A 23238-nucleotide genomic window follows, 5' to 3' on the forward strand; every position below is an offset into this window, starting at 1 on the left:
AAAAAAAATTAAATGTTGGGAAAAAATAAAATATAAAGGATCTCTCTCTCAGATTTCTAGGTTATATTCTGCAATTTCTCACATGCAAAACTTCATTCTAGAAGGTCTCCATCCCATATGCAAATCAGCTTCTGCAGATAGACAACTGTGTGCTGCCAGTCACTCATTTTTCAGTAAAATATGTAATTCTTCATCTCACTCAGCTAGGAATATCCTGCTACAGATCAAGACATTGAGCATTTTTATCACTTAACGCAAACACAAATGGCAGAATTATGCTTGCAACATGTCCTATAGACTGTTTTTATTGTGCTTCTTCTTGGATAGAAAGCACCAACATAGGTCATTAGGTGTGTGAGAGTTTTATTGGACAGATATCAAAAGTAATGAATTGCAACCTTAGCTGAATTCAAGCTTGAACAAAATCCACAACTCCGAACTCCAAACTAGAGAAACGTTTCTGGTAATTGACTACAATATAATTGATTACAAATTATATTTACTGAAAAAAGTATATATATTTATCTGTGGATAATAAAACTTGAATACTATTTAATAAAATTTGAGTCACAAATATGGCTGTTTACAAGGCAAAGAACCTAATTACATGTTAAACCTATATAAAAATCAATGTTAATGAAATTTAATCATTCTGCATTGGCCGGGAAATCTGTGTCAATACTAAAAACCATGACATCAGTTTTCTCCCATAAATGGCAAGTATAGATTTTAATTAGTTTACCCAAACCTTCTATGACATGTTTTCTCCAATATAGACCTGTGCATTTTCTGGACACATTTTGAAAAATTGTAATCCAATGACAATGATGTTAGGGAACTGTTCTGTATGAGTGAGTCTCTTGTAATTTTCCCTGTCTTGGCAGTGTGGCACTGACTGTCCTTCATGAAAGACTATATTCATGTGGATGTTTATAGAGCAAACAGCCTTGGAATATATAGATAGCATTTACCTCCAGTGCAAAGGATGTATTTCCTCATAGACTGTTCCCTCCAAAACTAAGAGCAGGCATACCTACTGCCATTTATAGAAGAATTAGGTTCTCTAAACTCACAGCTTCCTGAAATGCCACCCACTGTTAGTGCAATCATTTACTGGTCCAATTTGTGTCACTCCCATAGGACTTAGATTCAAGGGGAATCTATGTAAATGTGCATATTTTTGTAATGTTTGCTCTGCTGTGAGTACCAGTTTTTGTTTTATGACCTAAAAGTCACATGTCTTCTGCTAAGATCCATTAAACTATGACAGGTTTACTTGTTAGTTTGCAGAATCTAAGACCCTTCATTGTTTAAGACAGCTTTTTAGGAGGGGATTTGGAAGCTGACAAAGACATCCTGAAAAAGGATCTCACAGGTTGGATAACAAGATTTTAGGGGAATCCAGGTGGTTAATAGTGAATATGTTATTCAATTACTTAAACAAGGAGGCCAGTAGACTCATTTTGCTCTGATGCCATGGTGGCCTACATAAGCAAACCAAAACTTAAGCCTGTAAATGCTTAAGGTTACAATATCAATAAGCTAGCAACAGCTAATCACAAGCAGACAACTAGGCTTTGAGCTATAGCCAATCAAATTATTCCCTTTCTTTGTTTCCAAACTTCATGTTTTCTCCCCCTGGCTCCTGCTAGCAAAGTACCTCTAACCACTTCCAGTTTGGCTCTAATTTGAATCTATTTTTCCTCAAACTCTTAAATATTTTAATACGCCTCAGTTTACCTTTTAACAATGTTGATCAAATTAGATGGTCAAACAAGCAGTAATAGTCTTTTACTTTATTCTCTGTAAACAAAGAGGAAATGAACAGTGGTTGCTAGTCTTAGGATAGTGAAAACGATTCAAAGACAGTTGTTTAAAATTACACCCCCCTGACTCACTGTAAGGAGATTATCATTCACTGGGATGACTGGAAAGAGAGAACAGCACAAACTACAATAAAACATTCATTCCAAAAATACTCTCAAAATACAGAACTTGCCCTGGCCAGTTTGGCTCATTGGATAAAGCATTGGCCTGCAGACTGAAGGGTCCCGGGTTCGATTCTGGTCAATGACATATGTCCAGGTTGCAGGCTCGATCCCCAGTAGGGGGTGTGCAGGAGGCAGCCGATCAATGATTCTCTCTCATCATTGATGTTTTTATCTTTCCTCTCCCTCTCCCTTTGTCTCTGAAATCAATAAAAAAATATACTTTAAAAATATATAGAACTACATCATCTGTTGCCAGTGGTTACTTTTTTATTTTTATTTTATTTTATTTTTTTCTTGATTCAGATATTACATATGTGTCCTTATCCCCCTCATCACCTCACCCCCACCACCACACTCATGCCCTCACCGCCTGGTGTCTGTGTCTATTAGGTTACTTTTTGATGTTCACATTTTAAATATGACAGAGACTAGCTAGTTATTTGTCATACTATTTTTCTTCTCCTCTTATTCATCTTGCTCAGCCGTGTATCCTAGCTTCCTTTTTGGTTAGGTGGGGCCAAGTGACTGAGTTCTGATCAGTGGAATGTTGATGAAAAGGATAGCTGCAATCTGCAGGCCTGTGAACATTTCTGGTGAATTTCCCAGGCATTTTCTCCCTGCTCATGTCAGCTGGTCTGATGTAAAACATCCAGTTGAGGATTCCAAGCATTAGGTGAAGAATCAGCATTTTTATTTTATTTTTTGAAAAGGGGTAGATAGTAAATATTATAGGCTTTGTAGTGCACATAAAGCCTCACATATCATTATTTCTTTATTTTTTACAAGCTTTTAGAAAAGGGAAAAACAATCTTAGTTCTGGGGCCATACATAAAAAAAAAAAAAACAAGGTGTGGGCTGGATATGACCCAAGGTAGGGGACCATAGAGGAACTGGAGTAAAGGAAGTTGTGTAACTGAGGAGGATGAGATCTGCCTCACTAGGATATGATGTGGGCAGGTATTTCCTGGAGATTTTGTAGTTATATTTTTCTTACAATAATCTATTTAACACTGTTATGATAATATTTCTAACATACTAAATCTTATTATAAATCTCCTTAGATAATTAATGATTTATTTACTCAAATGGGATCATAAATAAAAATTACAATAATTCTGACCTTTAGAAAATATAGTGATACCAGATAAAGAACAGGTAATGATTTTTAAGGAGATAGAAAACATCTAAAAGATTCACAACACAACCCAGAAAAATTGTTCCTTTGCCTTTCTTTATTTTAATGACAGTTCCCAAATGGCAGATTTGTCCTCAAGTATTCTTATTAAGTTATTTCTACAAGTTAATTACTAACGTATTATAACATACTAGAGGCCTGGTGCATGAATTCATGCACAGGTGTGGTCCCTTGGCCTGGCCAGCAATTGGGGCCCATCTGGGCTGTCTGGCCGCCGGGGGAGGGGCCACAGGAGGTTGGACAGCCAGCCCCCCGGGGGATGATCGTGGGGCCAGGCGGGGGGCGGGTGGGGAGGAAGGGGCTGAGGGCGATTGGCTGTGGGAGTACACTGACCACCAGGAGCTGTCCCCTGGTGGTCAGTGCACGTCATAGCAACTGGTCAACTGGTTGTTCTGGTCATTCCGGTCATCTGGTCATAACGGTTGCTTAGGCTGTTATATATATAGATGTGTCAGGATATATTAACTCTAATAGTTGCTTCTTTAGTATTTATAAATGAGCAATGCACTTTTAGAACTAAAAAAAATCCCATTTTATTTGAAATATTGACTTAGTTTTATCCATCAGCTAAAGGTAAGAATCACTTTTAACCAATGACTACTTTCCTGGCTCTTCTAACCATTAAACCAACATCCTTCCAAAAATAGGAAGTTATCTAATAATCAAATATCATAATAATCTTTGTGACCTAGAATATGTTTTCTCTAAAAGTTAAATGCTTATAAATTGCCAAGATATTCCAATAACTTTAAAGTACATATACAGTAAAGCAACTTAAGTCCATTTAGGGCTTTAATACATATACTTTTATACTCATATTATTCTGATCAGAAAGAAATCAGATGGAATGATAGACTGACATCCAGGGTAGGCTATAACATTCTGATCAAGACAAACAAGCTTTCTTGAATTTGAACATGGTCAAGGAAGGAAGTGTTTGGGTATTGTTCTATCCCACAAGGTTATACTATCTTGGAAGATAAATGAAATTATCTTCACTGAAGGCTGAGGGAGAGCAAAAGGACAGCTTGCCAGTGTGAATCTTCTTATTAGAATGATATGCAATTGCTTTGAATTCATCCTTGTATTTTTTCAGTGTTCATGCCCTAACCAGCAAAATTGACAGCCAGTGTTATTGTGCAATTACCTAGCTTTTGCTTACACAATTATACTTCTATACACAACTTTAGTTTCCTTTTCTTTCCTTAAATCAGTTAAATTTTGTTAAAATTTGCATCTAGTAGTTTATACAATAGAGTTTGAAGAGAAACTTTGGTGGCATTAAATAATCAATGATTATAATAAATTTGAATAATATTTACACACCGAATTTGGCAAATTTCCTCTAGGTCATACATAGTAGGAAAAACATATATATATATATATATATATATATATATATATATATATATATATATATATATACTGATATATGCATAACATGCACAAACACTAAAAAGTTTTAATTTACTATGAATTAACAACCTTGGAGATATCTTAATATATAAAAAGCCAGGGGCCGTCATGACCTAAACAACTGGATGGCCAACCATACAGCAGGCTGCCAGCGGGAGGGAGTTCTGGGCCCCGGCTGGGGCATGGTGGAACTCTGGGTCTCACGCAATCGGGGGCATGGCCAGCCTTCAAACCGGACCCTGACAGAAGGGAGGAGGGAGCCCCATTCCTCACAGAATCAGCCATTGGACAGCTTGCTGTCAGCAGCCTGCCAGCCAGGAATCCCATTCCACTGCACCGCAGACCCTGACAGGAGGGAGGAGGGAGCCCCATTCCTCACAGAATCAACCATTGGACAGCTTGCTGTCAGTGGCCTGCCAACCAAGAATCCCATTCCCCTGCACCCCAGACCCTGACAGGAGGGAGGAGGGAGCCCCATTCCTCACAGAATCGGCTATTGGTCAGCTTCTGTAAGCGGCCTGCCAACCAGGAATACGATTCCCCTGCACTCCAGACCCTAAAATATTTCCTCCAGTTAATTCCTTTTTAATGTGCATAAATTTTGTGCACTGGGCCACTAGTAAAAATATAACATTATTGTGACTGTTAACAAAAATATGCACCCAAAAACAAAGATAATAAGAGCACTAATCAAACTCATGCTAAAAGTGGTGCTGCACATAGCATGTCTTAAATACCCTTATGAGTTTAGCAGTGTTCTGTAATTTCAGATAAATTACACAGAATGCAGTAACAATGATGAACAAACTTTCAAAATATATAATTAGGATGAAGAAATCAACAAATAGGCATTAGGTGTCTTGCCCAAGTTCAGATTTCTTCAAAGTGAAGGATGAAGCCCCATATCAATCAATCTATTGTTTGATAATATAATGTCACATGCTCAAAACAGGTGACACATCTGGAAACAGTATATGGCTTCAAATATAACTTATTGCTAGTGTTTCATGAGGGTATGTGTGATAAACTCTAAATGTATTTTGCATAAAATGGAAACTCTTTAGAAAAGTTTATAAGTTATCACTTTAATCTACTACCTAAATAATATTTACTGTTCACTTTCTGAATTTTCTATTCATTTTTCCAGATTTTTAGTAAAGCGATCCTACTTTGGTGAACTGAATTTATATATATATATATATATATATATATATATATATATATATATATCAGAAATAAAAATCAATTTTAGTTGTCAAACCGCTTAAGCACTAGCCAAAATACGTGTATATTAATAAGTAAAAAATAAAGGAAAGAACTTGAAGAAAAAATTAAAACTCCAAATTACTTTATTGCAGAGATATGGAAAGAAATAATGTCCACATATTGGGAAAGGGAAAAAGACATGAACTCACACCCAGTTCTATCCAGTGGTGGAATGAAGTTTAGTAAAGGACTGAAGAGGTACCTCAATTCACTACAGCTATCTGCATATAGGCTCAAAAACATCTACAAAGAACTATTAGGCTTTCTTCTAACCTTGTCATATTTTCCTCTTGAGATACTAATTATCATCATAATGTGGGGAGGAAACTACAAGTAATATGTAATCAGAGAACAACATGCTCATAGTTTGCTGATATTAAAGTACTATTCTTTGTTTTACAGAAGCATTAATAATAAATCTCATATGGTTAAGAGTCCCCCTCAAACCTTATTATTTAATTAGTTTTAATCTTTGTGATTTTTAAACAATATCTTATACATAATTAAACAGACTAATATTGGGGTTAATATAGCAAATTAGATCCAAAAATATTTCTCTATATATCCATAATAAAAAAATCAAATAAAAGTATTTTTTTAAAGATTCTTCATATTTCTGAGGGGTCTGTTGTTATTTGGGCTCTTTCATTTCTGTTTTTGTTTATATGGGTCCTCTCTTTTTGCTTCTTGGTGAGCCTGGCTAGAGGTTCATCAATTTTGTTTATCCTTTCAAAGAACCAGTTCTTAGTTTCATTGATCTTTTGTATTGTTTTTTTGGTCTTTATGTCATTTTTTTTTTCTGGTCTGATCTTTATTATCTCCTTCCTTCTGCTCACTCTGGTCTTTTCTTGTTGCTCTCTTTCTAATTCTTCAAGTTGCAGAATTAGATGGTTTATTACCAGTTATTCTTATTTTTTGAGGTAGGCCTATAATGCTATGAACTTCCCTCTCAGGACTGCTTTCACTGTGTCCCATAGATTGGATTGTTGTGTATTTATTGTCATTAATTTCTAGGATGGTTTTGATTTCTTCTTTGATCTCTTTGGTAACCCAATCATTGTTTAATAGCATGCTATTCAGCCTCCAAGTGTTTGAATTTTTGTGATTGTTTATATTTTAGTTTATTTCTAATATTATTCCATTGTGATGTGAGAAGATGCTTAATATGATTACAATCTTCTTGAATTTGGATAGACTTTGCCTGTGACCCAATATGTGGTCTATCTTTGAAAATGTCCCATGTGCGCTTAAGAAGAATATATATTCTGTAGCTTTGGGGTGGAATGTTCTGAAGATGTCAATTAAGTCCATCTGATCTAGTGAGTCATTTAGGATTGTTGTGTCTTTGCTGATTTTTTTGTCTAGAGCAGGGGTCCTCAAACTTTTTAAACAGGGGGCCATTTCACTGTCCCTCAGACCGTTGGAGGGCCAGACTATAGTTTTAAAAAAACTATGAACAAATTCTTATGCACACTGCACATATCTTATTTTGAAGTAAAAAAACAAAACGGCAAAACCACCTGCATGTGGCCCGCGGGCCGTAGTTTGAGGACGCCTGGTCTAGAGGATTTATCCAAGGATGTTAATGGGGTATTAAAGTCTACTATGATTTTATTGCTGTCAATCTCTCCCTTGATATCTTCCAGAAGTATTTTTTAATGTAATTGGGTGCTCATGGATTTGGTGCATACTAGTATATGTTTACCAGAGTTATAGCCTCTTGTTTTATTGATCCCTTTAGAATTATGAAGTGGTCTTCCTTGTCTCTTGTTATGGTCTTCACTTTGAGGTCTATTTTGTCAGATATAAGTATTGCTACCTAAGCTTTTTTTTAAATTTCCATTTGCCTGAAAGATATGTTCCATCCCTTCATGTTCAGTCCCTTTGATTGGAGCATTTAGTCCATTTATGTTTAATGTTATTATTGATAGGTATTTGTTTGTAGCCATTTCTGTACTTTATGCCAGTGTTCCTTGTGTTCCTTCTTCCCTTTATATTTCTTCTTTTTACAGCATTCCCTTTAGCAATTTTTTGCATTGCTGGCTTGGTAGTGATAAACTCTTTTAGTTTTGTTTTTTTGTGGGTTTTTTTTTTGTCTGCAAAGCTCCTGATTTCTCCTTCAATTTTGAATGATAGCCTCACTGGATAGAGTATTCTTGGATTCAGTCCTTTGCTTTGCATCACTTTGTATACTTCCTTCCATTCCCTTTTTACCTAATGTGTTTCTGTTGAGAAGTCATTTGATAATCTGATGGGGGAACCTTTGTAGTAACTCTCTGTCTCTTTCGTTCAGCCTTTAAGATTCTCTCTTTGTCCTGAACATTTGCCATTGTAATTATGACGTGTCTTGGTGTGGGTCTTTTGGGATTCATCTTGCTTGGGACTCTCTGTAATCGTGTGACTTTTTTCTTCCCCATATCAGGGAAATTTTCTATCATTATTTCTTCAAATAGATTCTCTAATCCTTACTGCTCTTCTTGTCCTTCTGGCACCCCTATTATACATATGTTACTTCATTTCAGTTGTCCCAAAGCTCCCTTAGGCTCTCCTCCTGCTTTTTAATTATTTTTCTCCAGTTGCTGTGCAGATTGGCTTGTTTCTCTACCTTATCTTCTAACTCACTAATTCGGTCCTCTGCTTCTCCTAGTATACTGTTGAAACCTTCCATCACATTTTTTATTGCAGCTATATCACTTTTGATTTCTTCCTGATTTTTGTATATATTGTTGATTTTCTCTTCCATCCGGTTTATGAACTGTATGACCATTAATCTGAATCTTTTTCTGACATATTGCATGCCTCCATTTCATTTAGTTCCTTTCTTGGTGATTCCTCTTTTTCTTTCCTTTGGGGATTGTTTTGTTGTCTCCCCATTCTAGCTATCACCAGAAGGTCTAAGCACCAAGTTGCAGGGGCCTGAGCTGTGTGCATCAGGAACGTTGCACCACCTGAGCGTCACTGAAGAGCTCAGACACCAAGATGTGTGGCTGCCATGGGTTGGCGGGAGCCACACACGCCAAGAATCAGAGTCCCTTAACTCCTGTGCTGAGAATCTGAGTAATGGGAACTCAGCACAGCCTTGTGAGCGCCGAGAATCAGGGTCCCCACGTGCATGCCAAGAATCAGGGTCCCTGTGCGCATGCCAAGAATCAGAGTGTTTGGCATTCCGTGCGGCTTCATGCGTGTACCTAGAATCAGGATCACTGCACACGTGTGCTGAGAAACAGAGTCCCACTAAACTAATTAGCATTATGCTTTTAAGAAATAAGGTATAGATTTCATTATTCACCTCCACCCTTCACAGCTTTTATTGCTACTTCTCTTTCTCATTTCCCCCCTCTTTTTCTGATTCCACTGTCTTCTTCTACAGCCTAACTATTATGGCTATGACTTCCTGTTTGCAGCATGCATGCACTGAGGTTTTTCCTATTCTAACTAGGAATAGGAAAAACTTTACAAAACAGATACAAATAAATGTGATCCCCAATTATACCATAAACAAATAAGAGAAAAGACAAGGTTTTTTGCTATCAACAAATTTTCTCTAAGCACTTAAACAAAAGAAAGATTCATTTTTAAATCTATAAACTATCCTCATTTTTAGCTGCAGCCTATTGTTTTACAGCTTCTATGGATCTATCAATTGAGTTCAAATGGACTCTAAAAATCTTTATATATTGATACAACAAGGGATGATTTCTTAAATGTTTTCTGGTATATACTTTAACTGCAGATTCTGCCACCTGTGTTATGAAGAATACGTAGGAGGCCAAGAGAGCTTGATTAGGGAAGAGAGCTGGTATTGACCATGTTTTCAGAGGCTAATAACCTAATAAAGACAAAGGCTTAAAATGGAGAGATCTGAAAAAAACATGGAGGGATCTTAAATTCTTATTACTCAGTAAAAAAGCCTATCTGAAAAGGCTACCTCCTGTGTGATTCCAATTATGTGATATTTTGGACAAGGTAAAACAATAGAGACAATAAATAGGTCAGTGGTTTCTAGGAGTTGGGGATGTGGGAAGGGTAAATAGATAGAGCATAGAGGATTTAAAAATTTTAGAGCAATGAAAATACTCTGCATGATGCTATAATGGTTGATACCTGTCATTATACTTATATCCAACCCATAAATGTATGACAGGAAGAGTGAACCTTAATGAACTTTGGTTTATAATGATGTGTGCACATAGGCCCATCGATTTTCACAAAAGTACCACTCTGGTGATTGATGTTGATCATGAGGGAGTCTATGCATGTGTGGAAGAAGGGGGTATATGGGAAACCTCTATACCTCTCCATAACTGTGAAACTAAAACTGCTCTTAAAAAGTCTTAAAATGAAAGATCCACTTTATATCTCAAAAATTACAATGCTCAAAGTCACCCAAGAGTTGCAGATCAAAACAACCATAACATATCACCTCACACCTGTCAGAATGGCTATCATCAACAATTAACAAACAGGTGTTGGCAAGGTTGTGGAGAAAAGGGAACCCTCGTGCACTGCTGGTGGGAATGCAGACTGGTGTAGCCATTATGGAAAACAGTATAGAGTTTCCTCAAAAAATTAAAAATGGAATTCCCATTTGAACCAGTGATACCACCTCTAGGAATATATTCTAGAAACCAGAAATACTTATCAGAAATAATATATGCACCCCTATGTTCATAGAAGTGCAATGTACAATAGCTAAGATTTGGAAACAGCCTAAGTGCTCATCAGCAGATGAGTGGATTAAAAAGCTGTGGTACACTTACACAATTGAATACTACATGGCAATAAAAAAGAAAGAACTCTTACCATTTGCAACACCATGCATGGACCTGGAGACTATTATGCTGAGTGAAATAAGCCAGTCAGAGAAAGATAAGTATCACATGATCTCACTCATACATAGACTCTAACGAACTAAATAAACTCATGATCAAAAATAGACCCAGAGACATAGAAGCATGAATAGACTATTGAGCCTCAGAGGAAAGGCAGGAGAGGGTGGGTGGGAAGAGATCAACCAATGAACTTGTATGCATATATGCATAACCTGAGGACACAGACAATGGGGTGGTGAGGGTCTTGGAGAGGGGGTATGGGAACAGGCTGGAAGAGGTTAATGGGGGGAAAAGGAGGACCTATGTAATATTTTCAACAATAAAGATTAAAAAAAATTAGACAAGGTCCTATTGGAAGTGAAACATCTGTTGCTGTATTTTGAAATGGTATTTCTAGGAACATGCTTGATACACACAATTGCATTTCCCCAGAAAACAGAGATTGTGTACAATTATTTAATTATATCCACTAACTACGTTTTAGTCTATTTTAAGAAATTATAACCCCAAACATTAATTTTGATAATTTGACTTATATTTTAACTAATTGTCAAATACACATGTGTGGGAACCATGTCAAAGTATGCCAGATGTCCAAGGCCACTCTGAGCGTGAAATCTTAATCAGGGTGTCCTAGGCTAAGATACTACATGCAGGTGCAAGGACACAGCAATCTAGACTGTGCAAGCCTGCCCTTCTATAACCCAAAAAATTGAGGTCAGTATTTGGCAAAAAGCCTCTTTTGTCTAAGTATTATAAAGTATAGTACTGACCAGCAAGTAGCTAGCTCAGATGATGGCTGGTGTGGCTGCTTAGAGAGGCTGTAGCTTTAAGGATGGCTCTTATATAGCTCCTATGTTGAAGGCTACTAGGTAGGAAAGATGTATTGTGAACCAGTGGGTGTGTGGGTACCTGCTGTATGGGACTCCACTTTGAAGGACTGTTTTGTCTGGTGCCGTGGTCAGCAAACTGCGGCTCTTTGGCCCCATTGAGTGTGGCTCTTCCACAAAATACCACAGCCTGGGTGAGTCTATTTTGAAGAAGTGGTGTTAGAAGTTTAAGTTTAAAAAATTTGGTTCTCAAAAGAAATTTCAATCGTTGTACTGTTGATATTTGGCTCTGTTGACTAATGAGTTTGCCGACCACTGGTCTAGTGGCTCCTTATAAGCAACGGCTACATGGCCACTCGCTCCTGCAATGAAGACTCTCTTATCTACACACAACTTCTCATAGCTTCTCTGTCTACCACCCAGTGTCCAAGAAGGTCCAGCCCCTGGCGGAAGGGCTCAGACCTGACAGTTGGCATAGCGGAGCAGGAAAAAGGAACTAAGTTCCTAAGAATGACCAAACTGTTTGCAGATAATGAAACAAACAGCTGTTACACTTTCCACTCAATGTCCTAACACTTAGTATTTTCCTCAACTTTCTCCCAGTTGGGTATTTTGTTCAAATGCTTTCTTCCCTGTGAAACCTAAGGAGATTTTCCTAAACAGACTTTCATTCACTTATTTGTTTAATAAATATATATTGAACAGCATATACATTCCAACCATTTAATGTGGCTGGAATTCAATGATAAATAAAAGAGTGCAGAACCTCTCTCAAAGTCATATACATGAGAAAACAAATGCAGATTTGAACAAACAAAATAGCAGAAGCGAAATAGGGTTTTCAGAAAAAAATGGGGATGTGGGAGATGGAAATAGGCTTTTTTAAATTTTGTGGTTAGTGTAGTGGGTTTCTTTTTGAGGAGGTAATATTTGGGCTTAAACCTGAATAAGAAAAGAAGCCATTCTGGTTGAATGTCTTCTTGTAAAAACAACTTCTTACAATAATTATTGAACTAGACTTTAAGCTCACCAAGATAAAGGACCAGGTCTTTTCATTATTGTACTCTCAAGAATGAGAGCAATATTTGCTACATATGAGGGGTAATTAATAAGGTTTATTGAATGCATCATATATGAGTTATACATATGTTTTCTTAATTTACCAAGTGCTACACAAACAGAGAAACTTGAGGTAATTTTTTTCTACTCATTTATTCAGCATGAGAATCATGACACAGTAGGACATCTGCAGATGGGAAAGACAGTTAAGAGTCATCTCATAGCTAATGTGTGCCAGATATTGCTGTTGGCAGTCTATCTACAGTATCTCAATGATCACAACCACTTTCTCAGTCAGGTACCACAATTCGCATTTGACAAACTTTGAAACACTGGTTCCAGAGAAGTTATTTAAGCTATCCAAGGTCATAGGGATCATATGTGATAACTAGAGGCCTGGTGCACAAAAATTCGTGCACTCAGAGGGGTCCCTTAGCCCAGTCTGCACCCTCTTGCAGTCTGGGAGCCCTCGGGGGATGTCTGACTGATGGCTTAGGCTTGTGGCTGAGTGGCACTCCCCCTGTGGGAGCGCACTGATGATCAGGGGGCAGCTCTGGCACCACCTCCCATCACCCCACTACCTCGCCACCAGCGTCCTCCCTCTGCAGGAGGTGACTGGGGGGGAGGCGATTGGGGGGGGGGTTGGCTGCTTGGTTGCCACCGCCCCCCGATTGCCTTCCCCTCCCTCTGCCCACTGGCATCCACCTTGACTGGCCTGGCATTGCCCGCTCGCCAGCCCCACCCCCCACTGACCCTTTGTTCTGCTGTTCAGCTGATTTGCATATTAGACTTTTATTATATAGGATGATGCCAGGATTTTTGGAAAGACCTTTACTCAAAGAACAACGCTAATAAACCATTAGCTTTTAAAGTGTGTCACCAGGACCAACAGCATTAGCATCACCTGCAAATTTGTTATAAAGGCAAACTCTTGGGTCTCACTTCAGACCTCCTGAATTAGAAATTATAGGAATGGGCCCCAGCACTATTTTGACAAGCCCTCCAAGTGATATGAATATTCACTGAAGTTGGAAAACCACTCTAAAACAACAAAAAACCCCACAGAATTCCCTACTCAGCTCAGACCTTCCTTCTATTATACAACTTATTTTTATATCCAGTGTAATGTTTCACTATGTTCATTATGTAAATATCATCTGGAATACATTAACTATATTCTTAAGGGAAAAATTATATGTTTATGTGGCATAAAGAGGTGGAAAGTATTAAATTACATTCATTGGCTAGAGAGTACAGATTTCTCCCCACCCACATTCAAAAACCAAATTAATGTGACAGTTCAGAAACTTGTAAACAGCTTTTACCCATCAAGATTATACTATCTATAAGAAAAAGACAATCAGAAATATATTTCTTAAATTCTGTGTAATATATAAAAAACAGGAGACTAAATAAATTACTACTATGATTAAATAAAACTTAGCAGTTAAAAAATATAAGAGTGCAAACCCATTTGAAATTTTTTTAATGCTCTTTTTTATTGTATTACTAATAAAAATTTTAGACATAGAAGCATGAACATACTGAGGAATCTCAGAGGGAAAGCAGGAATCTCAGAGGGGGTGGGGTGTGGAGGGAGATTAACTGGGGACTTATATGCATACTAGAGGCCTGGTGCATAAAAATTTGTGCACTCGGAGGGGGGGCATCCCTCAGCCCAGCTGTGCCCTCTTGCAGTCCAGGAGCCCTCAGAGGATGTCCGACTGATGGCTTAGGCCTCCCTCTGTGGGAGGCAACCGGGAAGGCTGATCAGGGGACAGAGTTGACCGGTGAGTGGCCCACCCCATCCCCCACTGACTGGTCTTTCCACTGTTCAGTCAATTTACATGTTACACTTTTATTATATAGGATATGCTTAGCACATGGACCCAGACAATAATGTGGTGAAGGCCTGGGAGGAGTGGAGGGGGTAGAGGGGGTTACTGGGAAAAAAGGGGAACATCTGTAATATTTTCAACAATAAAGGCAAATTTAAAAGAAAATGAGAGTAATTTATACAGATTTTTTTTTTAAATGCTGTTTTTCTCAATATAAACAGATGTGGGATAGTCTTAAATTGGGGGTCATAAAACACCTTTATAAATATATATATGTATATATGTATATGTATATACATCTATAATAATAAAAGTGTAATATGCTAATTAGACTGGACAGCCAAACAACCTTCTGAATGACTTTCCGGACAAAGCCGGAGCTGCGAGGGCTGAAGTAAGCCGCTGTGAATGCGAGGGCCGAGCCCCCTGCACAAATTTCATGCATTGGGCCTCTAGTATATATATATATATATACATACAGGCAGTCCTCGGGTTACATCGGACTCGACGTACGTTGTTTCATGGTTACATCACCATCTCCCATTTATTTATAAAAAAAAAAAAATTCTGTCATTTTGATGTATGTACATATGTGCTTTATGTTTTTTATTATTTATTTACCACAAGCAAAGGTCAGGAATTGTTATCTTTCTTTTAAATTTCTTTTACTGTTTCACTTCATTACTGGTGTGTATGTGCTCCATGTGAGTGACGTAGGTGCTTATGTAGGTGGGTTCCGACTTATGGGGAAAATCACGTTATGTTGCGCCGTAGGAATGGATTTCCGACGTAACCCGAGGACCTACTGTATGTATATAATGTATAGCAAATATGAAACAAATTATATTCTCTGGCTGAAACCAAAATCCCTCTTATGAAGTGACTCTAGGCCAGTGGTTCTCAACCTTTCTAATGCCGCGACCCTTTAACACAGTTCCTCATGTTGTGGTGACCCCCAACCATAAAATTATTTTCGTTGCCACTTCATAACTGTAATTTTGCTACTGTTATGAATCGTAATGTAAATATCTGTGTTTTCTGATGGTCTTAGGCAACCCTGCTAGCGGTTCTCAACCTGTGGGTCGCTAGCAGGGTCTCCTAAGACCGTTGGAAAACACAGATATTTACATTACGATTCATAACAGTAGCAAAATTACAGTTATGAAGTGGCAACGAAAATAATTTTATGGTTGGGGGTCACCACAACATGAGGAACTGTATTAAAGGGTCGCGGCATTAGAAAGGTTGAGAACCACTGCTCTAGGCAAAGGACAAAGGAATCATTTTTATCAAAATTTCTTCATTTATGAAACACAAATGTGGGATAGTCTTGTGAAATGTTGAAGTAATAGATAACTTCCCATTTTGCCATTTACATTAGGAATTAATGAATCAAAATATAAACCTATGCTTTATATTTCTATTTTTATAGTGATTAAGATCATCTCAAGAGTTTTCATCGTCCAGGCAATGTAGAAATGACATCAAATAGACATTTGTTTAAATAATCCAGATATTAGATTTAAATAAACAAAATACTGGATGTATTTCTCTGGATGTGCGACGCAGACAGAAGTTTGATGTGGGGTGGTTGATGCACAAATGCTTGGATATCAACAAACATTGATCACAGGCTGACAATGTCAAATCATGGGGTTAAAACCAAGCAACAAGGAATCTAGAGCCATAAAGAAAATAAGAGTCAGATGGGGTAAAAGTCCACAAGAAATAAAAAGAGATGGGATCAAGGCTAGACTTAGTAGCTGGGAAGGGAGGTTACATATAAAAAGTAGAAGCTTGTGGTTGAAAGACAGTTTCAGATTCAAAGCTGCAGGAGTGGCTATATATAAGAATATAAATTATTTATAAAAACTGGCAACAAGATTCCTAAGGTAATTTTAACAAATGATAAATACTTTTTAATTTCCCTTTGTTTTAATCATTTTTTTTCTAAAAAAACCCATACCATACAAATACTTAACTCCTATGTTTAGAACCAAAAAAAATGTTACAAAACCATATTTTAACTTTATTCTTTAAGATAACTTACTTAATATTTACCTTTTTACTGAATTCTTAGTACATTACCACTGGCGGACTCAAAATACTTATTCAAAAACCTTTACCTTAGTTATCCCTTTTGAAATGGTAGAAAAGCTTCAAACTGATAAATCCTATTGAAGGCAACTATAAACAACATTTGATTCATATATACTGAAAATTGTAAGTAACGAATGATTTAGATAGAACACATTTAACACTGTCTAGCAATGAACATTTATTATTGGAATATCATGGCAGATGAGGCTGTGGTGGGTAGTAAACCATCAATCAGATGCGATCCCACAACAAATTGTACCTCATCAACTGCTTTAATATGTCAAGAAGCTTCCAAATAGACATCACTAGTCCATTTGTTAAACCCAAACTACTTTTTCACTGACAAAGCAAAAGACATTTGGTATTTTCATTTATATGTAATATCAAAATGAATCGATGAGATCTAGTCATCCAAAATAGAATTTCTATGAGGATGGGCTATTGAAATTCAAACCTTATTTTTTTTTTACTCAAATGACTCTTTAGGATAGCCTTTTATTATATTTTTTACAAATGTTATAAGAATGAGTATTGTATTTAGATTCTGAAACTAAGAATATCAACATTATTATTTTTAAAAAGTATGTTTCTATTTAAGCAGAATTGAAGGAAAATGTATTCTCCCTTTACATTTCTGTTATAAAAATAAGTATTAAGACATTCCCAAATGACACTGCAAAAAGAACAAAAATAAAAATAGCATGGTTGAATGATCATATGCTCATACAGGCATGATAATTACACTATTAAGAAACTGTGCTACAAAAATACTTCTTGCAAAGAAAATCATAACAAGTCTAGTTTTTAGATATTAAAAAATATTTTTTGTTCCTTCTGTCACATTGATTATTCCTCCATCATGTTGATTAGGTATGAACCTTGTTTATCTCTGCAATTAATTGAGCTCCTTTCTATCTCTCCTGCAAATATGCATAATTCTGTTTTACTTTGTGTGCTTCCCTAGACTATAAGGTGCCTTAAGTGTGGACAGCCTACCTCATCTGGCTTCTGTTCCATACTGCCCCTCTCAGTTCAATGTACAATTCTTATATGCATTCTATTACTCTACAATCATTTTTCAAACATTTTCAAAAATCTACAGAGATATATGAAAATGTTGAAGTAATAGTGTTTTAAAAGTATGATCTCTTTACATTTAGTATTCAAATAAATGGTTTTGAAGTATATATTTTGCATGATACATTGGATTCCTGAAAGCCAGATCCTCTTGCTATTAGACGTTTGAAAGTGCTCCAGTATAGTCACAAGGAACACTAAGTTATGATGTCTTAAAGAAATGCATCACTGCTCCTGCACAAGCAAGGGTCTTCAAAGAGGATTTGGAAAAAAGAACTCGAGTGAATTTTTTTCTCCCCAATTAGGAGTGTTTAACCTGAGGAAATGTTGTTGTTGTTTTTTTAAATTGGATTAAAAGTTTCTATTAATTTTTAGACATCAGACTATCATGAACCCCATTTCCTGTTAGTCCTTGCTGAGTCTGCCACACCACAAAACAAAACTGTCCCCTGACTCTGAGCTGTTCCTGCAGCAGGTCGCATAAGCAATTAAGAAGGTCAGAAAATTAAAGAGAAAATAAACAAATGGGACTACATCAAAATAAAAAGCTTCTGCACAGCAAAAGAAACCATCAACAAAACACAAAGCAAGTCCATTGCATGGGAGAACATATTTGCCAATGTTATCTCCAATAAGGGCTTAATCTCCAACATTTACAGGGAACTCGTACAACTTAACAAAAGGAAGATAAACAACCCAATCAAAAAATGGGCAACAGACTTAAATAGATACTTTTCAAAAGAGGACATAAGGAAGGCCAAGAGACATGAAAACATGCTCAAAGTCACTAATCATCCGAGAGATGCAAATCAAAATGACAATGCGGTACCATCTCACACCTGTCAGAATGGCTATCATCAACAAATCAACAAACGACAAGTGTTGGTGATGATGCGGAGAAAAAGGAACCCTCTTACACTGATGGTGGGAATGCAGACTGGTGCAGCCACTGTGGAGAACAGTATGGAGTTTCTTAAAAAAACTAAAATTGGAACTCCCATTTGACCCAGTGATTCTACTTCTAGGAATATATCAAAAGAAACCAGAAACACCAATCAGAAAGGAAATATGCACTCCTATGTTCATAGCAGCACAATTTAACATAGCTAAGATTTGGAAACAACCTAAGTGCCCATCAGCAGATGAGTGGATTAGAAAACTGTGGTACATCTACACAATGGAATACTATGCTGCTGTAAAAAAGAAGGAATTCTTATCATTTGCAGCAGCATGGATGGAACTGGAGAGCATTATGCTAAGTGAAATAAGCCAATCAGTGAAAGAAAAATACCACACGATCTCACTCATTTATGGATAATAAAGAACATTATAAACTGATGAACAAAGATAGATACAGAGGCAGAGAAGCATCGAACAGACTGTCAAATTGCAGCAGGAAGGGTGGGGAGCAGGGAGTGAGGTAAGAGATCAACCGAAGGACTTGTATGCATGCATATAAGCACAACCAATGGATGCAAGACACTGGGGGGTGAGGGCATGTAGGAGAGTGGGGGGGGCAATGGGGGATATGGACACATATGTAATACCTTAATCAATAAAAAAAATTGGAAAAAAATTAAAATAAAAAAAAAATCAGTGCCTGAAAAATTGAGGGGAAAAAAAAAAAATGGTCAGCATGACTACCTGACTACCTTACGATGACTTATTCCCCTTGTTAGGGGGACAGCATATTTGCTGTTTGCTGTAAAAAAATGTGAATCCCCAAACCTGGATTCCTTTGCTACACTCTCATCTGCCCTGTTGTATCAATCTGTGGGGACTGGGAGTAAAGGATAGAGAACAGTCACACTCAGACTCTTGCTGTAACTGTGCTGTGCTGAGAGTGCAGTTTGTGAACGGGCTTGCTCTGATCCACTGAGACTTTTTCCCACGTTGGGGAACTGTGACATCATGGTAAACCAACCTGCATGCTTGCTTAGTCATCTCTTTTGGGGTCTTGTTACTCATTGCCATCCTTTCTGAGGTCAGGATTTTCTATGGCAATTAATGACATATTCTATAAAAAATAAAATGATATTTTGTAATAGGAAACTAATACTAATTTAGAGAAAAGTTCTCAAAAATTATTAAAAAAACAAAATGCTCAATGGTTAGAAAATTTTCCAATTACTATAATTAATACTTTTGCAAATATCTTTAAATGATTTAACAGCAAGATGCTGCTTTATTTCTACTTTGTATAACCATACAATCAGAGAGTTGGATAAGAACAAAGAGATAATCCCTCTTAATAGGTAGTCCTGCATACTCTCCTCCAACTTCTAGTGACAATATATATCAATGTCCACAAGACAGACATGTCATGCTCAGAAAATTCTAGTCCTTTGGGCATTATTTTTTACATTGATCTGAAATATGAAACTTCTTAAAGCATCAATTAATTTAGCTAAGCATCTAGGGCATCTCTTCTCTTTATCTTTGAAGTACCAGACTACATTTTTTTCCATCTTTCCATGTGACTCTGAAAAAAGTTATTCCTCATTTTCTAGGCTAATGAGCCTATGCTTTTAAAAAACATTTTTCATAAGGATTGCAAACTTTTCAACACCCTATTTTCTATTATCTATATGTTCTTTATTCCACTGTTTAAACAGCATGGCATACAGACTATTTCCTTTTTAAAATGTGCATATATATGAGTATAGCCAAAATATGAATTTACCTTTCTCTTAATCTTCACATTACATTGCCTGTTTAAATAAGGACATTTTTCACAAAAATGATGTCAGTGATGTTTAAGCTATTCAGAACTAATCTAAAGTGTTTATATATTGATGTGGAAGAAATTTTTTTCATGTTGGGCTCTGGCCATCACCATCTACTTCAAATGTATAAAAGGCTCATGTTAAATATTGATTAGAAAAATCAAGGAATGATTTTCAATAAATTTCTGCTTTTTATGGTATTGAACTGTGACACAGCTGATCATCATTCTTAAATTTAAAAGCATGATTTTTCATGTAGTTAAATTGAAAATAAAATTGATAAAATATGTATTTCTAATATTAAATGGAAAGAAAATTGATAAAATGTACATTTGTATTACTAAGGAATATATATATATATATATATATATATTTCAAATGTACTACCAATAAAATACATTTTAATTAAAATAAGAGAATACTATATTTAGAGAATAGTATATTTATGTAAAATTAAAAAAATAATTTTATACTATTAAAAGTGTATCTCACTAGTAATTCAAATACAATTTCGTTCAGCATGTGAGTTGAAACTCTTTTATGCAATGAGCTTTGACATTATAAATCCAGAACCTTAAAACAATCATATCTTTTGAGATAATAATCCTACTTCTAGAAACCTGCTAAGAGAATGATCAAATTTATGTTCAAAGATATTTTAACAGAATAATAGGGCAAAATTTGACATAATCTAAATTTAAGTAAAAAAAAAGATACAAAATTATATATTTAAGTTAATAATTCTGTATATATATTCTACATTATATATATATATATATATATATATATATATATATATATATATGTGTTTATTATATAACCTAATGTATCTGTTTACCAGTATGTATATGTATATGTGGGTATGTATATATTTTAGTAGTTTCCTTGGCATTCAGAAGTAGTGGGCAGGATTGAAGTGATTATTTTTAGGGGAGGGGTTATAGTAATGTGGGTTTCTCTTAAACACTTTTCCAAGCATTTCTATGTAGATTGATGATGTGTTATTATGAAAATGAAAATTAAATTGACCTGAGCTTAAGTGTGTCTAGGAACTAAGCTCTGCTAAAATGATACGATAATTACTAAAACTCATAAAGAACTTCTATTTGCCAAGACTAGAAATTTCCAGAAATTGCAGAATATTCAGTGTCACCAAAACTTCACCACCAAATATTTTTTTCATGCTCTCCAACATGCTTTGTCCTTAGTTACCTGATGTTTCTGAAATTCTTTAAAGATCCGGTGTTCATTTCTCAGCTGGTTAGAAATATATTTTCTACAATACTCTTAGATCAGAATAATTGAATTCTGAACAATATTCTAATTGATCACACTTTAAAGCCACACAGCTTGTAGTGGTGCAGTTAACACCATTCCTTTTTGATCAATGAACAATAATGCTTTCTTTTCAACATATTTTCAAATGTTATAATATTTAAAAATAACATAGGAACATGATTGTTAACAATATCAAAACAAAGAATTAAAAAAATTTATAATGATGCATTTATGCCTTAAGTGGCATTCATGAAAAAGCAGGTGAGAAACATTTGACATTAACTGCTTTGGCCTATAGATTGACTAAAATACAGACAAAGGTATATATCATCCAGGCTACAACCAAACTCATTCACTAACACTGCTTCTATCTGATACTCCACACATTTGTAAGGTAGCATTCATATTACTTTTTAATTCAAACCAAGGGACAAGTGGGGAAAAATGGCTTAATGAGACTTCCTTCTCAAAGTATTCATGATTTCATTAATTATTTACAAACTTAAAATGCATATGTAAAAAAAAACAGTATGTTAAGTTTACTCTACAATATAATGAATGTGAAATTCTGCTAACTGACTTCTTTTTTGCTTTGATACTATAATAGTTGATATTCATAATGATAACCCTGAGCCACAGTGATGTCCCAGAATATAAAAATGTACACAAATTTACAGTGTAGTATTAAATAAAATGTTGCATTTAAAAGTATTTGAGGTTATTTTATAGGCTATCATATTTACAGTGATTGACCTGTTTGTGATATTTCTATTAACATTAAAAATTTATTTACAAAAATGGGGGACATCTGTAACAGTGTCAAAAATAAAAAATCATTTTCTGAAAATCACATTCTCAGACTAAAGCAGGTAACAGAAAAATTGCATTTGCAAGTGCTTTTTCTTCCTCCTCAAGTAGATTCGGTGAGCATTTTTTTTTTTTAAAAAAGATCTCACTTGAAATCAAATTTTATTTTATCAACTAAAGACACTTGTTTTCATGTACTTTTTTAAAACTTCCAGATTCACCTGGACATTTAGGCATGATTTTAAATCTGCAAACTCTATGTAAATTACTTAAGATCTCTGCCTCAAATAATCAGCCCATAGCGAACATACTATTAATCAATTTATAGGATTAAAGCAATTATCAATTGGTTAAATGAGACAGAAAATCCCATTTATTTTTCTGCCCCATCAAATTTTCAATCATACCCATTTATAGAGACATTTAGGAATCATCTTAACTTAGTAGTTGTGCAATATTTTAAGAATGAATTTTGCTGTATATTTAAGGTGTACATAAGCCACCCCATGAATGAGTCCTGAGTAGAAAAGAGCACAGAGCTTCATTTCAAGTGAACCCCATGTATTTTGTCTCAATAGCATTTATTCAACCCCTGTGGTTTTTGAGACTATAAAAGTGACCTTTTTCCTTTTTAGTGTTTAACTCTTGGCACCTCAAAGTACTACCCATGTTTTCTCCTATAATTTCTCCCTATAAAATGGGTTCTGATAGGAGGGAAAAACAGAATACATTGACATTGAATATTTAGTATAAGTTTTAATGGCACATCAAACTCATCAATTGTGATAAGGACAGGTAATTTTATTGAAGCTATGTTGCAATC

Source organism: Cnephaeus nilssonii (assembly GCF_951640355.1).
Source record: "Cnephaeus nilssonii genome assembly, chromosome: 3".
Lineage (NCBI taxonomy): Eukaryota > Metazoa > Chordata > Mammalia > Chiroptera > Vespertilionidae > Cnephaeus > Cnephaeus nilssonii.